The following is a 20,091-nucleotide window of genomic DNA, read 5'->3' on the forward strand; positions in this document are numbered from 1 at the left end:
AGCCCAGTGCTCTGCACACAGTAGGCGCTCAATAAATACGATTGATTGATTGGTTTTGTTCTCTGCCTTCCCCTTTTAGACTGTGAGCCCACTGCCATCATTATTATTACTAATCGCTGGGCCGCTGAGCCACGCTGCGAAACTACAACTCCCAGCAGCCTCTGCGCTCAGGTAGGCCCGTCTGGGTGCTTCGACCCGACGTTGGCCGCCGCCGCCGCCGCCGAAGAAAATAGTCCCTCCATTTCTTTAGGGCGGAGAGGCGTCTTTCCCCGTTTCCCGCCGCTCTCGGCGCCTTTTCCGAGTCCGCGGGCGAGGCGTGTCTTTGCCGTAGGACCCAAGGAGGGCGGGAAGAGGATGGAAAAGGAGGCGCGGCGGAGGGATCTGTGCGTGGGGCGGATAACGCGCGGAGGGCCAGGCCGCCTGAGAGGGGCTGAGGCGATCGTGGTCAGTGTGGGGGAGCCCCCGTTTTCGGGGCGGCAGCTCCCGCCCGTCCCTCGGCAGGTCAGTAAGGAGGGATGGGAGGCCGGGGGGGGGCCGAGTCGGTGGAGAGAGAGAGAAGGCGGGCTCTCTCCTCACCCTTTTGTCGCCATCCATTAGCCTTGCTCATTCATTCCCTCCATCGCATTTAATGAGCGCTCACTACGTGCACGGCACTGTACTGAGCGCCTGGGAGAGGACAGATTGGCGACGGAGGCGGTGTAGAAGGCGAGGCCCACTCACTTCCGGTGCGGGGGGGGGGCAACGGTTGGGGGGCGTCCATCTCACTTCCGCCGCTCTGAGGGGACGGGCTGAGGAGGGTGGGGATGGTATTTGTGAAGCGCCTACTACGTGCTGAGCGCCGGGGAGAGGCAAGGTGATCAGGTTGTCCCTCGTGGGGCCCGCAGTCTTCATCCCCGTTTTACAGATGAGGTAACTGAGGCCCGGAGAAGTTAATAATAATAATAATAATAATAATGACGGCATTTGTGAAGTGCTTACTATGCACTGGGGAGATATAAAGTGATCAGGTTGTCCCTCGTGGGGCCCACAGTGTTCATCCCCGTTATACAGATGAGGTAACTGAGGCCCAGAGAAGTTAATAATAATAATGATGATGATGATGATGATGATGGCATTTGTGAAGCGCTTACTATGCACTGGGGAGATATAAAGTGATCAGGTTGTCCCTCGTGGGGCCCACAGTCTTCATCCCCGTTATACAGATGAGGTGACTGAGGCCCGGATAAGTTAATAATAATAATGATGATGATGGCATTTGCGAAGCGCTTACTATGTGCCGGGGAGATGCAAGGTGATCAGGTTGTCCCTCGTGGGGCCTGCAGTCTTCATACCCGTTATACAGATGAGGTGACTGAGGCCCAGAGAAGATAATAATAATAATAATAATAATAATGATCGCATTTGTGAAGCGCTTACTATGCGCTGGGGAGATACAAGGTGATCAGGTTGTCCCTCGTGGGGCCCACAGTCTTCAGCCCCATTATACAGATGAGGTCACTGAGGCCCAGAGAAGTTAATAATAATAATAAAAATAATGATGATGATGGCATTTGGGAAGCACTTACTATGTGCCGGGGAGATGCAAGGTGATCAGGTTGTCCCTCGTGGAGCCCACAGTCTTCATCCCCGTTAAACAGATGAGGTGACTGAGGCCCAGAGAAGTTAATAATAATAATGATGATGGCATTTGTGAAGCGCTTACTATGTGCCGGGGAGATACAAGGTGATCAGGTTGTCCCTCGTGGGGCCCACAGTCTTCAGCCCCATTATACAGATGAGGTAACTGAGGCCCAGAGAAGTTAATAATAATAATAAAAATGATGATGATGATGGCATTTGTGAAGCGCTTACTATGTGCCGGGGAGATACAAGGTGATCAGGTTGTCCCTCGTGGGGCCCACAGTCTTCAGCCCCATTATACAGATGAGGTAACTGAGGCCCAGAGAAGTTAATAATAATAATAAAAATGATGATGATGATGGCATTTGTGAAGCGCTTACTATGTGCCGGGGAGATGCAAGGTGATCAGTTTGCCCCTCGTGGGGCCCACAGTCTTCATCCCCGTTTTACAGATGAGGTAACTGAGGCCCAGAGAAGTTGTTAATAATGATGATGGTGGCATTTGTGAAGCGCTTACTATGTGCCGGGGAGATACAAGGTGAAGAGGTTGTCCCTCGTGGGGCCCACAGTCTTCATCCCCGTTATACAGATGAGGTAACTGAGGCCCAGAGAAGTTAATAATAATAATAATAATGATGATCGCATTTGTGAAGCGCTTACTATGTGCCGGGGACATACATGGTGATCAGGTTGTCCCTCGTGGGGCCCACAGTCTTCATCCCCATTATACAGATGAGGTAACTGAGGCCCAGAGAAGTTAATAATAACAATGATGATGATGGCATTTGGGAAGCGCTTACTATGCACCTGGGAGATACAGGGCGATCAGGTTGTCCCTCGTGGGGCCCGCAGTCTTCATCCCTGTTATACAGATGAGGTAACTGAGGCCCAGAGAAGTTAATAATAATAATAATGATGATGGCATTTGGGAAGCGCTTACTATGCGCCGGGGAGATGCAAGGTGATCAGGTTGTCCCTCGTGGGGCCCACAGTCTTCATCCCCGTTATACAGATGAGGTAACTGAGGCCCAGAGAAGTTAATAATAATAATGATGATGATGGCATTTGGGAAGCGCTTACTATGCACCGGGGAGATACAAGGTGATCAGGTTGTCCCTCGTGGGGCCCACAGTCTTCATCCCCATTATACAGATGAGGCAACTGAGGCCCAGAGAAGTTAATAATAATGATGATGATGGCATTTGTGAAGCACTTACTATGCGCCGGGGAGATACAAGGTGATCAGGTTTTCCCTCTTAGCGCCCACAGTCTTCATCCCCGTTATACAGATGAGGTAACTGAGGCCCAGAGAAGTTAATAATAACAATGATTACGATGGCATTTGGGAAGCGCTTACTATGTGCTAAGTATGTTTGGTTTTGTTCTCTGTCTCCCCCTTTTAGACTGTGAGCCCACTGTTGGGAAGGGACTGTCTCTATATGTTACCAACTTGGACTTCCCAAGCGCTTAGTACAGCGCTCTGCACGCAGTAAGCGCTCAATAAATACGGTTGATTGAGATGCAAGGTGATCAGGTTGTCCCTCGTGGGGCCCACAGTCTTCATCCCCGTTATACAGATGAGGTAACTGAGGCCCAGAGAAGTTAATAATAATAATAAAAATGATGATGATGATGGCATTTGTGAAGCGCTTACTATGTGCTGGGGAGAGACGAGGTGATCAGGTTGTCCCTCGTGGGGCCCACAGTCTTCATCCCTGTTATACAGATGAGGCAACTGAGGCCCAGAGAAGTTAATAATAATAATAATGATGGCATTTGTGAAGCGCTTACTATGTGCCGGGGAGATACAAGGTGATCAGGTTGTCCCTCGTGGGGCCCACAGTCTTCATCCGCATTATACAGATGAGGTAACTGAGGCCCAGAGAAGTTGTTAATAATGATGATGATGATGGCATTTGCGAAGCGTTTACTATGCGCCGGGGAGATACAAGGTGATCAGGTTGTCCCTCGTGGGGCCCACAGTCTTCATCCCCGTTATACAGATGAGGTAACTGAGGCCCAGAGAAGTTAATAATAATAATAATGATGATGATGGCATTTGTGAAGCGCTTACTATGTGCTAAGCGCCGGGTAGGTACAAGGTCATCAGGTTGTCCCTCGTGGGGCCCACAGTCTTCATCCCCGTTATACAGATGAGGTATCTGATGCCCAGAGAAGTTAATAATAATAATAATAATGATGGCATTTGTTAAGCCCTTACTATGTGCTAAGCGCTGGGGAGATACAATAATAAGAATAATAATGGCATTTATTAAGCACTTACTATCTGCAAAGCACTGTTCTAAGCGCAGGGGAGGTTACAAGGTGATCAGATTGTCCCTCAGGGGGCTCACAGCCTTAATCCCCATTTTACAGATGAGGTTACTGAGGCACATAATAATAATATGAGCTGACAATTGGTGGAACTGGGGTTTGAACCCATGACCTCTGACTCCAAAGCCCGTGCTCTTTTCACTGAGCTATGCTGTACAAGGTGATCAGATTGTCCCTCGTGGGGCCCACAGTCTTCATCCCCATTATACAGATGAGGTAACTGAGGCCCAGAGAAGTCAATAATAATGATGTCATCTGTTAAGCGCATTTGTTATGCGATTATTATTATTATTGTTATTATTAGTATGAGGTAACTGAGGCCCAGAGAAGTTAATCATAATGATGGCATTTGCTAAGCGCTTACTATGTGCAAAGTGCTGTTCTGAGCACTGGGGAGATACAAGGTGATCAGGTTGTCCCTCGTGGGGCCCACAGTCTTAATCCCCGTTATACAGATGAGGTAACTGAGGCCCAGAGAAGTTAATAATAATAATGGCATTTGTTAAGCGCTTACTATATGCAAAGCGCTGTTCTGAGCGCTGGGGAGGATACAAGGTGATCAGGTTGTCCCTCGTGGGGCTCACAGTCTTCATCCCTATTTTACAGATGAAAGAACTGAGGCCTAGAGAAGTTAAGTGACTTGCCCAAAGTCACACAGCTGACAAGTGGTGGAGCCGGGATTAGAACCCACGACTTCTGGCTCTCAAACCCGGGCTCTTTCCACTGAGCCACGCTGCTTCGGCTTTGCCCCGTTCACTCTCTCCAGACAAGGCCCTGATTCTTGTCAGGAGACTGTTCTGTGGGGGAGGGAATAATAATAGTAATGATGGCATTTATTAAGCGCTTCCTATGTGCAAAGCACTGTTCTAAGCGCTGGGGAGGTTACAAGGTGATCGGGTGGTCCCTCGTGGGGCCCACAGTCTTCATCCCCGTTATACAGATGAGGTAACTGAGACTCAGAGAAGTTAAGTGACTTGCCCAAGGTCACACAGCAGATATGTGGCGGAGGCGGGATTCGAACCCCTGACCTCTGACTCCAAGTTAACTGGACTGCGTTTTCCCCTATCAAGCACTTAGCACAGTGCTGTGCGCACAGTAAGTGCTTAGCAGAGGAGCTGCATGGGCCAATGGGAAGAGCACGGGCTTGGGAGTCAGAGGTTCTGGGTTCTAGGTCATGGGTTCTAATCCTGGCTCTGCCACTTGTCAGCAGCGTGACCTTGGGTAAGTAACTTCTCTGGGTCTCAGTTCCCTCAACTGTAAAATGGGGATGAAGACTATGAGCCCTACGTGGGACAATCTGATTACCTTGAATCTACCCCAGTGCTTAGAACAGTGCTTGACACATAGTAAGCGCTTAACAAATACCATTATAATTATTATTAATAATAAATACAATTGAATAAATGAATGTATTGGAGAGGTTAAATCCATGGGGTGTTCCAGAACATTTCAGCCATCTCCAGTTAGTCTCATAAGACTTGATAATAATAGCAATAAATATGGTATTTATTAAGCTCTTACTGTGTGCCAAACATTGCTCTACGTGCCAGGGTAGATGTAACGTAATCAGGTTGTCTCACGTGGGGCTCACAGACTTAATCCCCATTTTCCAGGTGAGGTAACTGAGGCCCAGAGAAGTTAAGTGGCTTGCCCAAGGTCACTCAGCAGGCAAGTGGCAGAGTTGGGATTAGAACCCACGTCCTCTGACTCCCAAACCCGTGCTCTTGCCATTAAGCTTGTCCAATCAAGCCGTCAGTCGTAGTTGTTGAGCGTTTACTTTGGGCAGAGCACTGGACTAAGCGCTTGGGAGAGGACAGTGTAACAGAGTTGGTAGGCATGTTCCTTGCCCACATTGAACTTACAGTCTACAAGGGGATACAGATGTTAATATAAATAAATTGTGAACATGTACATAAGGGCTGTGGGAGGGGTGAATGTGGGGCGAGCAATCTGTTCACCACCCTATATTTTGGTTTTATCTCTTTATCGTGGACAGGGAGTCTCCTCTCCAGTGCATTTCCTAGATTTTTAGAGAACTTAAATACCTAGCTGTAATTCCAGTTTGACTCTTTGAAATGGCGTTTTTTCCCCCTGTATTCACTCATGCAGCATCAAGTTATGATTTTATGCCCAAATGCAACTTCTAGATGTGAAAGGGATTCTGGTGACTAATACAAGGCCATGGTATCCAATGCATTCTCCAACAACTCTTACTTCTGAATGCATGGTGTAAAGCAACGTGCTTTATGATCCATCGAGGCTCTCGTCTCTTCTGTTGGATTGTACTTTCCCAGGCACTTAGCACAGCGTTCTGCACACAGTAAGCACTCAGTAAATACCACTGATTGACTCGGTGGTTAAGGATGGAATGTGGACCTCATTGTGTAAAGGAATGGCAGTTCTTGAAAGGGGAAAATGTAGAACTAAATTAGTGAACTCTTGTCAAAAGTGCCTTTAGCAATAATAATAATAATTGTGATATCTGTTAAGTACTTTGTGCCAAGGACTCGAGGAAGTACATGGTAATCACGTCCTGCAGTCTAAGGGGGTAGGCCAAGCTATAACTCCCTTAGTTGAGGATTCTTAGGGGTTTTCCTACTTATTTAAGCCTGCTCTCCCCATCTTCCTAAGTTCATTGAACTTTTAAGGGCCCCAAATTAATCTGGTAGCTGATAGGTCAGTATTATCAGGAAATGAGTTCTATATTTGAATTTAATGGATGGATACTTCACCTTCTGTTCCTTTATCATTTACTGTGATTTTTAGTGCTTCGTGGTTCTCCAGGGTGCCTGATAGAGTTGCCAGTTTTGAGGGGGCCTCCTCCTATCATGTTAGAGATATATGGAAAAGGAGAAAAAGAGTGAGTGCAGAAAAGAGTTTTCTCTTCCTCTTTTTTTACTTTTTTCCCCCTTTACATTCGCACCCCAGTTACCATTTCGAAGGAAACCATCTCTGTCTGGGATGAAGAAGTGGTAGCTTCATCCTGTGGCTCTCAGTCTTTGCTCCTGACTTAGATCAATTAATCAATGGTATTTATTGAGTGCTTACTATATGCAGGGCACTGTTCTGAGCACTTGGAAGAGTACAATACAACAAAATTAGCAGACATTCCCAGCCCATAACGAAACTTCCAATATAGGTGCCAATCACTTTGGGCTGGGAGCTCCTATTCAATGAGAGTTTGCTATTGTAAGTCTCCCAAGTGCTTAATACAGTGCTCTGCATACAGTAAGTGCTTAATTAATACCACTGACTAATTTTAATTACCTTTCGTTTTGACTAATCAGCATGTCGCCCACCAAAATTTCTTCATAATACTTACTTGACCATTTTTGATTGTTGTAAAGGTCAGAGCTCAACCAATGTCTCTGTTGGTCTTTGACTGGTGGCTCTGTAATCCTATCTAGGAATTTGCATTTATTATAATTTTAAGTTTTTTCACACAGCTGTTCCATTTGAAGTACTTTAGAATGTTAACATAGTGAAAATGCATCATTTTGTGATGTTATTGTGATATTAGAATGATTATCATTAATCCTTGGAAATTGATTTTGTTTAATAAAGTGCAACAGCAGTGAAGTGGCCTATACAGAAAATCAAAAAACCAATAGTAGTAAAAGTCTGGATTATTGCTGAAAGGTAACTCAAATGCCAATTAATAGAAGATAACAATTTATTTCACAATATTCACTATAGTAAAACTTTATTTTGTGAAGAGAGAATAGGAAATAGTCAATACTTCATTAAATAATGGAAAAATTATAACTTCACTCTGGTAGATGGAATCATCATCATATTATGGCAAAATTGGAAAAAATGAATATAAAATGGATATGGACCGATAGAGTAGCATTACCTTTGGGCCCTAGGAGGAAAGCAAAGGAGTGTATTAAATTGGCATTTATGAACCTGAGAAAGCTGAAATACAATAGAGATAAGAACAAATTGCTTTACTGGGAATTCTTGGGTGACTTGAAGAACTTTGTTCCCTAAAAAAAAAAATATATATGTATGTATATATATATGCAAAGCATACATCCAAGAGAAGGAGATTTTTGAGAAGTAGAAGTTAGTTGGCAGGGCTGTTAAAGAAATATGGCTGCGTATGGGAGAAGTAGAGGGACGAGGCCACAAAATCTGAACCTTTTTGCTTCTTTCTGAGGAAATTACTTGGCAGTTTTCAGTTTAATGCACTTGATGGCTTTTTCTTGGCAAGTTCTATTAAAGAAGCATAAGCAAGCATAGTAGAGAAATGGTGTGGCTTAGTGGCTAGAGCATGGTCCTGGGAGTCAAAAGGTTCTGGGTTCAAATCCTACCTCCACCACTTGCCTGTTGTGTGACTTTGGGCAAGTCACTTCACTTCTCTGTTCCTGAGTTACCTCATCTGTTAAATGGGGATTAAGACTGTGACAAGCCCTATGTTGGACATGGACAGTGTCCAATGTGATTAGCTTGTAACTACCCCAGTGCTTAGTCCAGTGCTTGGCACTTAGTAATCACTTAACAAATACTATGAAAAATAAAATCGGAAAATGAACTCAGCAGAAATAGGCTGGCTTATTTCTTTGGAGCAACTCTAAATTTGTGATTGAAATTCCAGTACTTGCATCTGTAGAACTGTAGATCTCTGTATTAACAGAGGGCTCAGATTATGTAACCATCTCTGTTCTAAAGCACCGTTGGACTGCAGTGGAACCCACAGCAATAGGAAGCATGAGTCAGTGATAGAGAAATCTGCATTCCAGCTGTTCCGATAACTCTACACTCATTACCTCAGTTGAATTAAAATTTATTGTGCACTGACAGTGTCCTAGATGCCATGCATGATAAGTGAAAGGCTTAATTCCTTTTGTCTGTCTTTGTTGGAAGGCTAACATTCTTCAGCTTTTCCTTCTTCCCCTTTTGCATCTGAAAGGCTTGAACCGTGATTATGTTGCCAACTTGTACTTCCCAAGCGCTTAGTACAGTGCTCTGCACACAGTAAGTGCTCAATAAATGCGATTGATGATGATGATGATTTAAGGTTCTTTTGCCCTAGATGTTTTCAGGCCTTTACTGCCTTATAGTTCGTCCTCTAGTGATCACTGGGAGTATCCAAATGAAATTCAACGTCTAGTTCTTCAATTTGTGTAGAGTAGTCCAGCTTCTGAGCTCTCTAGCCTTTCTTTCCTTCAGACTAACCCCCTCCCCTGCAAAAAAAAAATCCTCTCTCACCAACTCATTCCCTCTGGCTTCAAGGGTGACTTTTAAGCATCAGAACCTCATGGAGCAGCCTTGGAGTGTTTGGAATGATTGCCTTGCCACCTATCCACTCAAGGCAATCAGCACTATTTATTGAACACTTGATCTGTGCAGAGCACTCTGCTAAGGGCTTGGGAGAGTTCAGTATGGCCCAATGGATAGAACATGGGCTCGGGAGTCAGAAGGTCATGGGTTCTAATCCTAACTTCACCACTTGTCTGCTTTGTGACCTTGGGCAAGTCACTCAACTTCTCTGTGCCTCAGTAATCTCATCTGTAAATTGGGGACTAAGACTGTGAGCCCCATTTGGGACGGGCACTGTGTCCAACCTGATTACCTTGTATCTACCCCAGCGCTTAGTATACTGCCTGACACATAGTAAGTGCTTAAAAATACCATTATTTTTATTATTATTGGTATTATTAAGTAGAGTTAATAGGCATGATGCCTGCCCTCAAGGAATTTACAGTATAGCAGGGAAGATCCTCTAAAATACTTTACAGGTAGGAGAAAGCAATAGAGAATATGCTCTCACTCCTCATCCGTGGTGGTATTTTTCATCGTTCCTGGTGAGTGGGCGACTGCTTATTTCCAAGGCTACTTTGCTGATTTCTTGTGGGGGGGCGGGGGGAGTAGCTTTGTATTAGAAAATGTAAATCGCTTAATACAGTCAGGCTTATAAGTGAGGCAGAGTTCTTTTTCAAATCCTTGCGAGTCATTTATAGTATGCTATCAATAAGCAGTGACTTAGACCAACTACTTCCTTATAGAGCAAATCTAATGACTTATGTATCTAGACATTGGTGAGTGTGTGAATTTGTGGATCATTCTTGAGGGTGGAGATAAGATAATAGTAGTTGTGGTATTTGCTAAGCACTTACTATGTGCCTAGGTCTACACTAAGCAGTGGGGTAAATAAAATCCCATCTCTGTTGACGGCACTACCATCCTTCCCGTCTCACAAGCCCGCAACCTTGGTGTCATCCTCGACTCCGCTCTCTCATTCACCCCTCACATCCAAGCCGTCACCAAAACCTGCCGGTCTCAGCTCCGCAACATTGCCAGGATCCGCCCTTTCCTCTCCATCCAAACCGCTACCCTGCTAATTCAAGCTCTCATCCTATCCCGTCTGGACTACTGCACTAGCCTTCTCTCTGATCTCCCATCCTCGTGTCTCTCTCCACTTCAATCCATACTTCATGCTGCTGCCCGGATTATCTTTGTCCAGAAACGCTCTGGACATATTACTCCCCTCCTCAAAAACCTCCAATGGCTACCGATCAATCTGCGCATCAAGCAGAAACTCCTCACCCTGGGCTTCAAGGCTCTCCATCACCTCGCCCCCTCCTACCTCACCTCCCTTCTCTCCTTCTACTGCCCAGCCCGCACCCTCCGCTCCTCCACCAGTAATCTCCTCACTGTACCTCGCTCTCGCCTGTCCCGCCATCGACCCCCGGCCCACGTCATCCCCCGGGCCTGGAATGCCCTCCCTCTGCCCATCCGCCAAGCTAGCTCTCTTCCTCCCTTCAAGGCCCTGCTGAGAGCTCACCTCCTCCAGGAGGCCTTCCCAGACTGAGCCCCATCTTTCCTCTCCCCCTCGTCCCCCTCTCCATCCCCCCGTCTTACCTCCTTCCCTTCCCCACAGCACCTGTATATATGTATATATGGTTGTACATATTTATTACTCTATTTATTTATTTATTTATTTATTTTACTTGTACATTTCTATCCTACTTATTTTATTTTGTTGGTATGTTTGGTTCTGTTCTCTGTCTCCCCCTTTTAGACTGTGAGCCCACTGTTGGGTAGGGACTGTCTCTATGTGATGCCAATTTGTACTTCCCAAGCGCTTAGTACAGTGCTCTGCACATAGTAAGCGCTCAATAAATACGATTGATTGATTGATTAAATTCAAGACAATCAGGTTGGACAGGGTTCCCGTCCTACATGGGGTTCAGACACTAAGTAGGAGGGGGGAACGGATATGAAATGGAGGCACAGAGAAGAAATCTTTTGACCCCCTCCAATTTTCTAAAGTCATCATGCCCCATTTAGTCTCCATATCCAAACTACTTTCTTGACACACAAATTAATACCCCAGTGTTTCCCTCTCCACTAAACTTAATTCCCTCACTTCCCTGTTGGTCCACAATTCTCATGCTACTACACCATAGTCCTGGGTCACCGCCGTAGTACACTTGTTCCTCTCCTGTGCATGAGCTGCTCCAGTGCTGATAGGAGCCCTTACTGTATCCTGCCTTTACTGTTTTAGCCTCCTCAGTGATCATCCTGCCCTTTGTCTCTCCCCACTCCAGTCCTTACTTCACTCTGCTACCCAGATCATTTTTTAACGAAAACATTCACTTCATGTCTTTCCCGCTCCTCGGAAACTTTCAGGGGTTGCCCATCCACCTCAACATCAAACAGAAACTCCTTTCCTTCAGCTTTAAAGCTCAATAAGCTCTGCCCCCATACCTTAACTTCAGTCAGTGAATCCACAGTGTTTACTGAGTGCTTACTTTGTCCACAGCACTGTACTAAGTAGAATACAACAGTTGGTAGACATGTTCCAACCCCATAATGAACTAACAATATAGAGGGGGAGAAAGAAATTAATATAAATAAATTACAGATATGTAAGTGCTGTGGGCCTGAGGTTGGAGTGCTTCTAGGGTAGAAGTCCAGGTGCAGAGATGCAGAAGGGAGAGGGAATTTTGGAAAAGAGGATGTAATCAGGGGAGGCCTCTCAGAGGAGAAGTGATGTTAAATAAGGCTCTGAAGGTGGGAAGAGTCGTGGTCTGGTGTATATTTGGAGGGGAGGGGAGTTCCAGGCCAGAAGGAGCCATCTTCAACTGTTCGCTCTCCATTGGCTTCTTCCCCACTGTTTTCAATCATGCCTATGTCTCCCTGTCCTAAAAAACCCTCCCTTGACCCCATGTCTTCCTCCAGTTATTGCCCCATCTCCCTCCTACCTTTCCTCTCCAAACTCCTTGAGTTGTTTACACCCACTGTCTCAAAATCCTCTCCTACAATTCTCTCCTTGACCCCTTCCAATCTGACTTCTGTCCCCTTCACTCCACAGAAACCGCCTTCTCAAAGGTCACGAATGATCTCCTTCTAGCCAAATCCAACAGCCTCTACTCCATCCTAATCCTCTTCAACTTCTCAGCTGCCTTTGACACTGTCGACCATGCAGTTCTCCTGGCAACATTATCCAACGTCAGCTTCACTGACACTGTTCTCTCTGGCTGCTCATTCTCAGTCTTTCACAGGCTCCTCCTCTGCTTCCCACCCCTTAACTCGGGTTGGGGGTCTCTCAAAGTTCAGTTCCGTGTCCCCTTCTGTTCTCCATCTGCACCCATTCCCTTGGAGAATTCATTCACTCCTTGGCTTCAACTACCACCTCAGCTATCTCATCTGTAAAAATGGGGATTAAGACTGAGAGTCCCATATGGTACATGAATTATGTCCAACCTGGTTAGCTTGTATCTACCCCAGGGCTTGATACAGGGCCTGACACATAGTAAGCACTTAATAAATATCATTTTTAAAAAATTCCACACCAGCTTTCTCCATCTTATTTATGAGCTCATCCCCATTTTTACAGATGAGATTGCTGAGGCACAGAGGAAGTGAAGTGACTTCCCCAAGGCCACACATCCCAGCCTGCACTCTGCCTCTGTGGTGCTAATAGTCTCGCTCTGCCTCGATCTTGTCTATCTCGCCACCGACCACTCACCCACATCCTGCCTCTGGCCTGGAACACCCTCCTTCCTCATATTTGACAGACAGTGACTCTCCCCCACATTCAAAGCCTTATTAAAAACACATCTCCAAAAGGCCTTCCTTTACTAAGACCTCCTTTCCTCTCCTCCCACTTCGTTCTGTTGCCTTGACTTGCTCCCTTTATTCATTCACCTTCCCAGCTCCACCGTGCTGTTGTACATATCTGTAATTTGTTTACTCATATTAATGCCTATTTATTGTTGTACTCACCCATGTGCTTAGTATAGTTCTCCGCACACAGTAAGTACTCAATAAATACGATTGAATGAATGAATGATGTGGATGAGGGGTCAGCGGCAAGATAGATGAAATTTAGGTCAAGTGAGTACATTAGGATTACAGAAGTGAAGGGGGTGGGTTGGGTTATAGTAGATAATCAGAGAAGTCAGGTAGGATAGGGAAAAGAATTTAGTGTGTTAAAGCCAGTGGTAAGACGTTTCTGTTTGATATTGTGCTTAATACAGTGCTCTGCACACAGTAAGTGCTCAATAAATACAAGTGATTGAGTGATGTGGAGGTGAATGGACAACCACTGGAGGTTCTTGAGGAGTGGGGAAACATGGAACGAATGGTTTTATAGAAAAGTGATTCATTCAATCATATTTATTGAGCACTTACTGCATGGAGAGCACTGTACTAAGCGCTTGGAAATTACAATTCAGCAACAGATAGAGACAATCCCTACCCAGTGATCTGGGAAGCAGAGTGAAGTATGGACTGGAGTGGGGAGAGACAGGAGGTGGGATGTCAGCGAAGAGTCTGATGCAATAATCAAGATGGGATAGGATAGGATAATAATAATGATAGCATTTATTAAGCGCTTACTATGTGCAAAGCACTGTTCTAAGCACTGGGGAGGTTATTAGGTGATCAGGTTGTCCCACGGGGGGCTCACAGTCTTAATCCCCATTTTATAGATGAGGTGACTGAGGCACAGACAAGTTAGGATAAGTGCATGGATTAACGTGGTAGCAGTTTGGATCGAGAGGAAAGAGTGGATTTTAGTGATGTTGTGAAGGTTGAACCAACCAGGTTTGGTGACGTTCAATATGTGGGTGAAAGAGAGGTGAGTCAAGGATAATGACAACGTTATAGGCTTGTAAGACAAGGATGGTGATTCTGTCCACAGTGATGGGAAATTCAGGAATAGGATGGGGTTTGGGTGGGAATATGAGGAATTCTGTTTTGGGCATGTTAAGTTTGAGGTGGCGACAGGACTTACAGGTAGATACGTGAAAACAGTGGGTTTCTGTTTCCTGCAAAAAATACTTATTCCTTAACCTGATTAGTTCTTCAATTGCATTTCTTCTTATTCTGTATTATTTTCTGTTTTCTTTTCCCCAGTCGATCAGAATGTTTATTGAACACCTCCTGGGTCTTAAGGCCCTGGGAGAGTACATTGGAATTAGTAGGTCTCATCCCTGCCCTCAAGCAGGTACAATCTCCATCCAAACTGCTACCCTGCTGATCCAAGCACTTAATTCATTCATCTCCTCCAAGAGGCCTTCCCTGACTAAGCCTCGCTCTCCTTTTCTCCCACTCTCTTCTGCATCACCCTCACTTGTTTCGGTTATTCATCCCCCCACTCCCAGCCCCATAGCATTTAGAACAGTGCTCAGTGCTTAGAACAGGTTTTGCATAGTAAGCGCTTAACAAACGCCATCATCATCATATACATACCTGTAATGTATTTATTTATATTAATGTCCATCTCCCCCTCTAAACTGTAAGCTCATTGTAGGCTCCCACCTCCGCTTCCCCTCTCTCACTTCTCCCAGTCCCTGTGAATGCAGATAGATTGTGGAAGGTCTGGGTGGATGAATCAGCTGTGAATACAATATTAATTAGAGTGCCAAACAGAGTGTGCATGGAAAGCCTGTGTACGCAGAGCAAAGAAAATCTATCTGCACAGAATTCAAGTGAGAGGGCAGCTTGATTTTCTTGGTCCTCAAAATCCATTTCAGGCAGGAAATCTCCTTCCAAGTTGAAGGCAGGATGAGGCCTACCCACTTCCTGCATACCTCTGTATGACAATTAGACCTCCCCATATTTAGAGAAACCCACAGAATCCCCAAAAAAAGAAAGACAAAGAAGCAACAAGAATGCCAATCTTAAAACAGACCGTGTAGGTTTGTGATATTTCTGTTGAAATGGATAGCGTTTAACTGTGCCATTTTAGAAGTTAAGCAGGCCCCTAGAGGACCAAGTCTGGGCTGTGTGATTGTCCTAGTCAATGGCTGGGCAAGGAGGGGACTTGTGGGGGCCATGGAGATATGCCAAAGATGCCTTTGAAGGCTACTCAGTGGTTTCAGCCAGTACCAAATGTGGCATGTTGTCTTCCCAGCCTAGCTGGCAGTGGTGGGCATATTATTCTCACAGCTCACAGCTGAGCAACACCTGCTGACATTTTCTAAATCTGAATGCTTGAAAACTGGAGACTGCAAAGCTGTGGGTAGAAGAGTCTTGGCTTCCCAACTGGCCCCATATGCCAGAAGCAGAATTTTCTGAACATCAAGGCATTGTGCAGAAGGATATGTAATTATTCGTGCATTTGCTTGCCCTACTGCTAAAGTGGGGTATTGTGCACATAGAATATTGGAAGTTGTTTTCTAGTGTGGGCTTGTTATACAAATACATTATGATGCCATGACAGGAAGCACATAGAAAATCTGCCCTTGAATACAAAATGAAAATATCATTGGATCTTATATATCAATGTTTTCATCTTCTGCAGGTTAAATTTGATGCTTTCCTATCAGCATGCTCATAGCCATTGTTGGATTTTTTTTATATAGTAGACCAAAATACACTGGGTTTTGAGGGTCAAAGAAATTAGACTTGTCATCTTGGCCCAAGATTATTTGTAATAGAATTTAAAATATCTAGTTCAAATGAAAGGTGCTTGATTGTTACAGTATCTGTTTTGGGCTCATCCATCAGAGATGCTTTTAGGTGTGCAGCAGTTGGGATAAACCTGTTGAGCAGCAGTCCAACAAAAAAATCATGAAGTGATTCTTGGCAATTACCGATTTTAGATAAGCTAGATTTCAGGGGGGAGGTCTTTCAAGGACCTGTTTATCTGAAAGACATTCCTAACACACTTGAAATAATTCAACACTTTGAACGATTAAGTTTATTCCTAGAGTCTAGTTAGCAACGGGATGAAATATGGCAGCTATAACTGGAAAAGCATTCTGGGTATTGATATGTAAATTAGAATGCAGGGAGCTTCAAAGTTTATAATAGAGGAAAAAGAATAGGATTTTCAGTGCAGAGAAAATGCCAATTTTCTCGCTAAAATATTATTTATTCTACCTCTTAGCAAAATAGTTTCTTATACAGTTTCTGAAAGAAATAATTTTTTAAAGCTTCATCTATTTATTGAGAGAGTGCAGATTTACCAGTTACTCAACTATTCTAGGGTCAGTGATGATGGCAGCTCATGAGCATTTATAAATGCCTGCTTCTGGGTATGACTAAGTTTCTGAAATTCATAATCCTGTAGTTGCCTCCGCAGGCTCTTTTTTTGAGGTTTTTAAAGTGGGGCTTTGCTGACCCTATTATATAGCTGGTAGAAGAATGTGAAGGGTGTTGAAAGGATTGTTATGTAGCCCTATAGTAATATTCTAAGTCATGGTGACAGTAATGGTATCTTTTTTAAAGTAGCGGGGAATGTGCCATATGAAAAAACAGTCTTCTCTAGTGAATTGCCAGTTTAGGAACTATATTATGTAAATATTGTGGAATGGTTTTTAGACTGATTTCTGAAAGGGGACAGGAGTTTGTTTTCTTTTCTCAAAAAGACATCAGCTGCTATCCACTTATTCCCAGCAAAACAAAGTACCGGCATAATTCTAACGTGCAAGAACTTTTCCCCCTTGAGGTTAATTAAAGGGTCTTTGCAGCAGTTCATGGTATTGATAACGAAGGGCTATTTTTTGGATCCAGTATTAGGAAAGAACTTAGATCAGCACTATCTTGTCTTCTGCCATTACTAACTGCAAACTTCTTTGTGGTAATAATTTGGTGAAATCATCCCTCTCCCTACTGTAAAAGTAGGCAAAGAAGGGAAGTTTGGCAATCTTTGCATTGATTCAAATAGCCTAACTTTAGCATATGTGGTTTAAATTTATCTAGACAGATGCCCAAAGTTATCATTGAGAATTGAAACTTTATTTGATTGTGGCTTTTCTGCAGAGGACACCGATGCTGTATGAGACTGGCTAGAGCGATCAGAGAGGCCAGAGGTGTGTTTGGGACATGAGGAGAAGTAGCCGGAGCGCTTGGAAAGGAGTCGGGGGGGAAGTTTGAGTGGAGAAAATCTGAGGAGAGAATTTGGGCAGTAGAGAAAGAGCAGGGACTCCCTGCCATCTTGGTCTGACCCAGCCCCTCTCTTCTCTGCCACTTCTCAGTGCACATCCTTCTCCTTCATTTGTTTCCTGTTTTTGCCCATGTGCGGGCAGCAGAGCTGTATGTCAGAGCTTCACCTCCGCGATTTGCAAATTGGCATGGTGAAGGCAGAGTGAACTGATTGCCCTGCGGCGACTATGTCAAGCGGGGCTGACAGATTCATTCATTGAATCGTATTGAGTGCTTACCGCGTGTAGAGCACTGTACTAAGTGCTTGGGAGAGTACAAAATAACAATAAACGGACACCTTCCCTGCCCACAATGAGCTTACAGTCTAGAGGGAAAGACAGACAGTAATATAAATAAATTACTGATACATAAGGGTTGTGGGGCTTGGAGGGGTGAATGAATAAAGGGAGCAAGTCAGTGCAATGCAGAAAGGAGAGGATGACTACCCTCCCTGTGTGATTCAGAGAAATCCCCTTCGTCTTTGTTCCAGCTCTAGCCTTTAAATAGTTTCCTTATCCAGGGTTCAAGTAAACTGACTTACAGCTTGACGGTCACCACAACCTTGGTGCTCTCCTGGAGGATCTCTTTCTTCTCAGGCCTCTCCAGTAAGTGCTGAACGATTTCTTAGGTAGTCTGAGTGTGGGGACTATATATTAATGAGACTATTGCAGGGAAAGGAGAGGGTAGCAATATCTTAAAATAAAAGGAAGACTTTTGCGGACTAGTAGTGGTATTAGTAGTACCCTATACTCACTTCCTGGGAAGTTCAACGCAAAGAATTGGCATATTCCCTTCCCACAAGAGGAGACATAAAAAAGGGAGACAGACATAAAAGTATTTACAAACAGTAATCAAAGTAAATAATTGACTCTACAACCTAATTAAAATACACAAATGAGTGCTGTGAGCGAGTATACATGAGATCCTAAATGCCATTCAATCAGCCATATTTTTTGAGTATTTACTGAGTGCAGAGCACCATATTAAGCTCTTGGGAGAGTCCAGCGTAATAGAGTAGGTAGACACCCTTCCCACAAGGAGCTTACAGCCTAACGAGGGTAGATTTCGTTTTAGGGGTAGATTCTTTATGTAAATTCAAGATTGAGTTCAGAGGGGAGATGTGGGGAGGAAAATGGAGCCGATCATTATATTTTAAAAATCACAGAAATTACATTTAGGCCAGTAAGAAAAGCCCTTTTGGTACAGGATTTGAGGCAGTCAGTAGTATTTGTTGGGCACTTACTGTGTGCACAGCACTGTTCTAAGTGCTTGGGAAAATACAATATAATAGAGTTGGTATACAGTCCTTGCCTACAAGGAGCTTAGCGTGTATAGGGGGAAACAGGCAATTAAGTAAAATGAGGATAGGGAAAGTAGTAGAGTATTACTTTTAGGAACATATATGTGAGTAATAGAGTATTATTTTTAGGAACATATTTCATTCATTCATTCAATCGTATTGAGTGCTTACTGTGTGCAGAGCACTGTACTAAGCACTTGGGAAGTACAAGTTGGCAACATATAGTGATGGTCCCTGCGCAACAACAGGCTCACAGTTTTGAAGGGGGAGACAGACAACAAAACAAAACACGTGGTCAGGTGTCAAGTCATCAGAATAAATAGAAGTAAAGCTAGATGCACATCATTGACAAAATAAATAGAACAGTAAATATGTACAAGTAAAATAAATAGAGTAATAAATCTGTACAAACATATACACAGGTGCTGTGCGGGGAAGGAGGTAGGGCGGGGGGGATGGGGAGAGGAAAAAGGGGGCTCAGTCTGGGAAGGCCTCCTGGAGGAGGTGAGCTGTCAGTAGGGCTTTGAAGGGAGGAAGAGAGCTAGATTGGCGGATGGGCAGAGGGAGGGCATTCCGGGCCAGGGGGAGGATGTGGGCCGGGGGTCGACGGCGGGACAGGAGAGAATGAGGCACAGTGAGGAGGTTAGTGGCAGAGGAGCAGAGGGTGCGGACTGGGCTGCAGAAGGAGAGAAGGGAGGTGAGGTAGGAGGGCGAGGTGATGGTGATATATGTGACACCATATACATATGATATATATGAGGTGATATATGTGACACCAAAAATAAAACTATTAGGAAGCAGTTCTTGGGTAAGTATTTTTTGAGAGCGTTTATTTTTATTTGAAATGCTTTATATAATGGTCACCATTGCATTTGGATTTGCTCCCTTTGTCCCTCACAGAGCCCCACAGCACCCATGGACATGTCTGTAATTTATATTAATATCTGTTGCTCCCTGTAAACTCTAAGTTCATTGTGGGCAGAGGAATGTCTACTAACTCTGTTACATTGTTATAGGCTCCCAAGCATTTAGTACGGTGCTCTTCACACTGTAAGCACTCAATCAATTTGACTGACTGAATACCTTTTTGTGGTATTTGTTAATAGTACGGTGCTCTTCACACTGTAAGCACTCAATCAGTTTGATTGACTTAGTACCTTTTTGTGGTATTTGTTAATCAGTCGTGTTTTTTGAGTGCTTAGTATGTGCAGAACACTCCACTTACTCTGCCAGGCACTGTACTAAGCTCTGGAGTATATGCAAAGCTAATCAGGTTGGACACAGTCCATGTCCCACGTGAGGCCCACCATCTTAATCTCATTTTATAGATGAAGTAACTGAGGCACAGAGAAGTGAAATGACTTGCCCAAGGTCACACAGCAGACAAGTGACAGAGCCGGGATTGGAACCCAGCTCTTTCTGACTCCCAGGACTATCCACTAGACCACTCT

At 44.4% G+C, this 20,091-nt stretch overlaps 1 protein-coding gene across 2 annotated transcripts in view; it reads left to right on the forward strand.

Moving 5' to 3' along the window:
• The first annotated feature begins 409 nt into the window (after positions 1-409).
• HMG20A (high mobility group 20A) overlaps positions 410-20,091 on the forward strand; it is a 56,219-nt gene continuing 36,537 nt past the window's right edge. For both annotated transcript variants that reach the window (XM_038767567.1, XM_038767568.1), the window contains exon 1: positions 410-501. The gene's annotated coding sequence lies outside the window, so the exon portion shown is untranslated. The remainder of the gene's footprint in view (positions 502-20,091) is intronic.

Source organism: Tachyglossus aculeatus, chromosome 26 (genome assembly GCF_015852505.1).
Source record: "Tachyglossus aculeatus isolate mTacAcu1 chromosome 26, mTacAcu1.pri, whole genome shotgun sequence".
Taxonomy (NCBI): domain Eukaryota; kingdom Metazoa; phylum Chordata; class Mammalia; order Monotremata; family Tachyglossidae; genus Tachyglossus; species Tachyglossus aculeatus.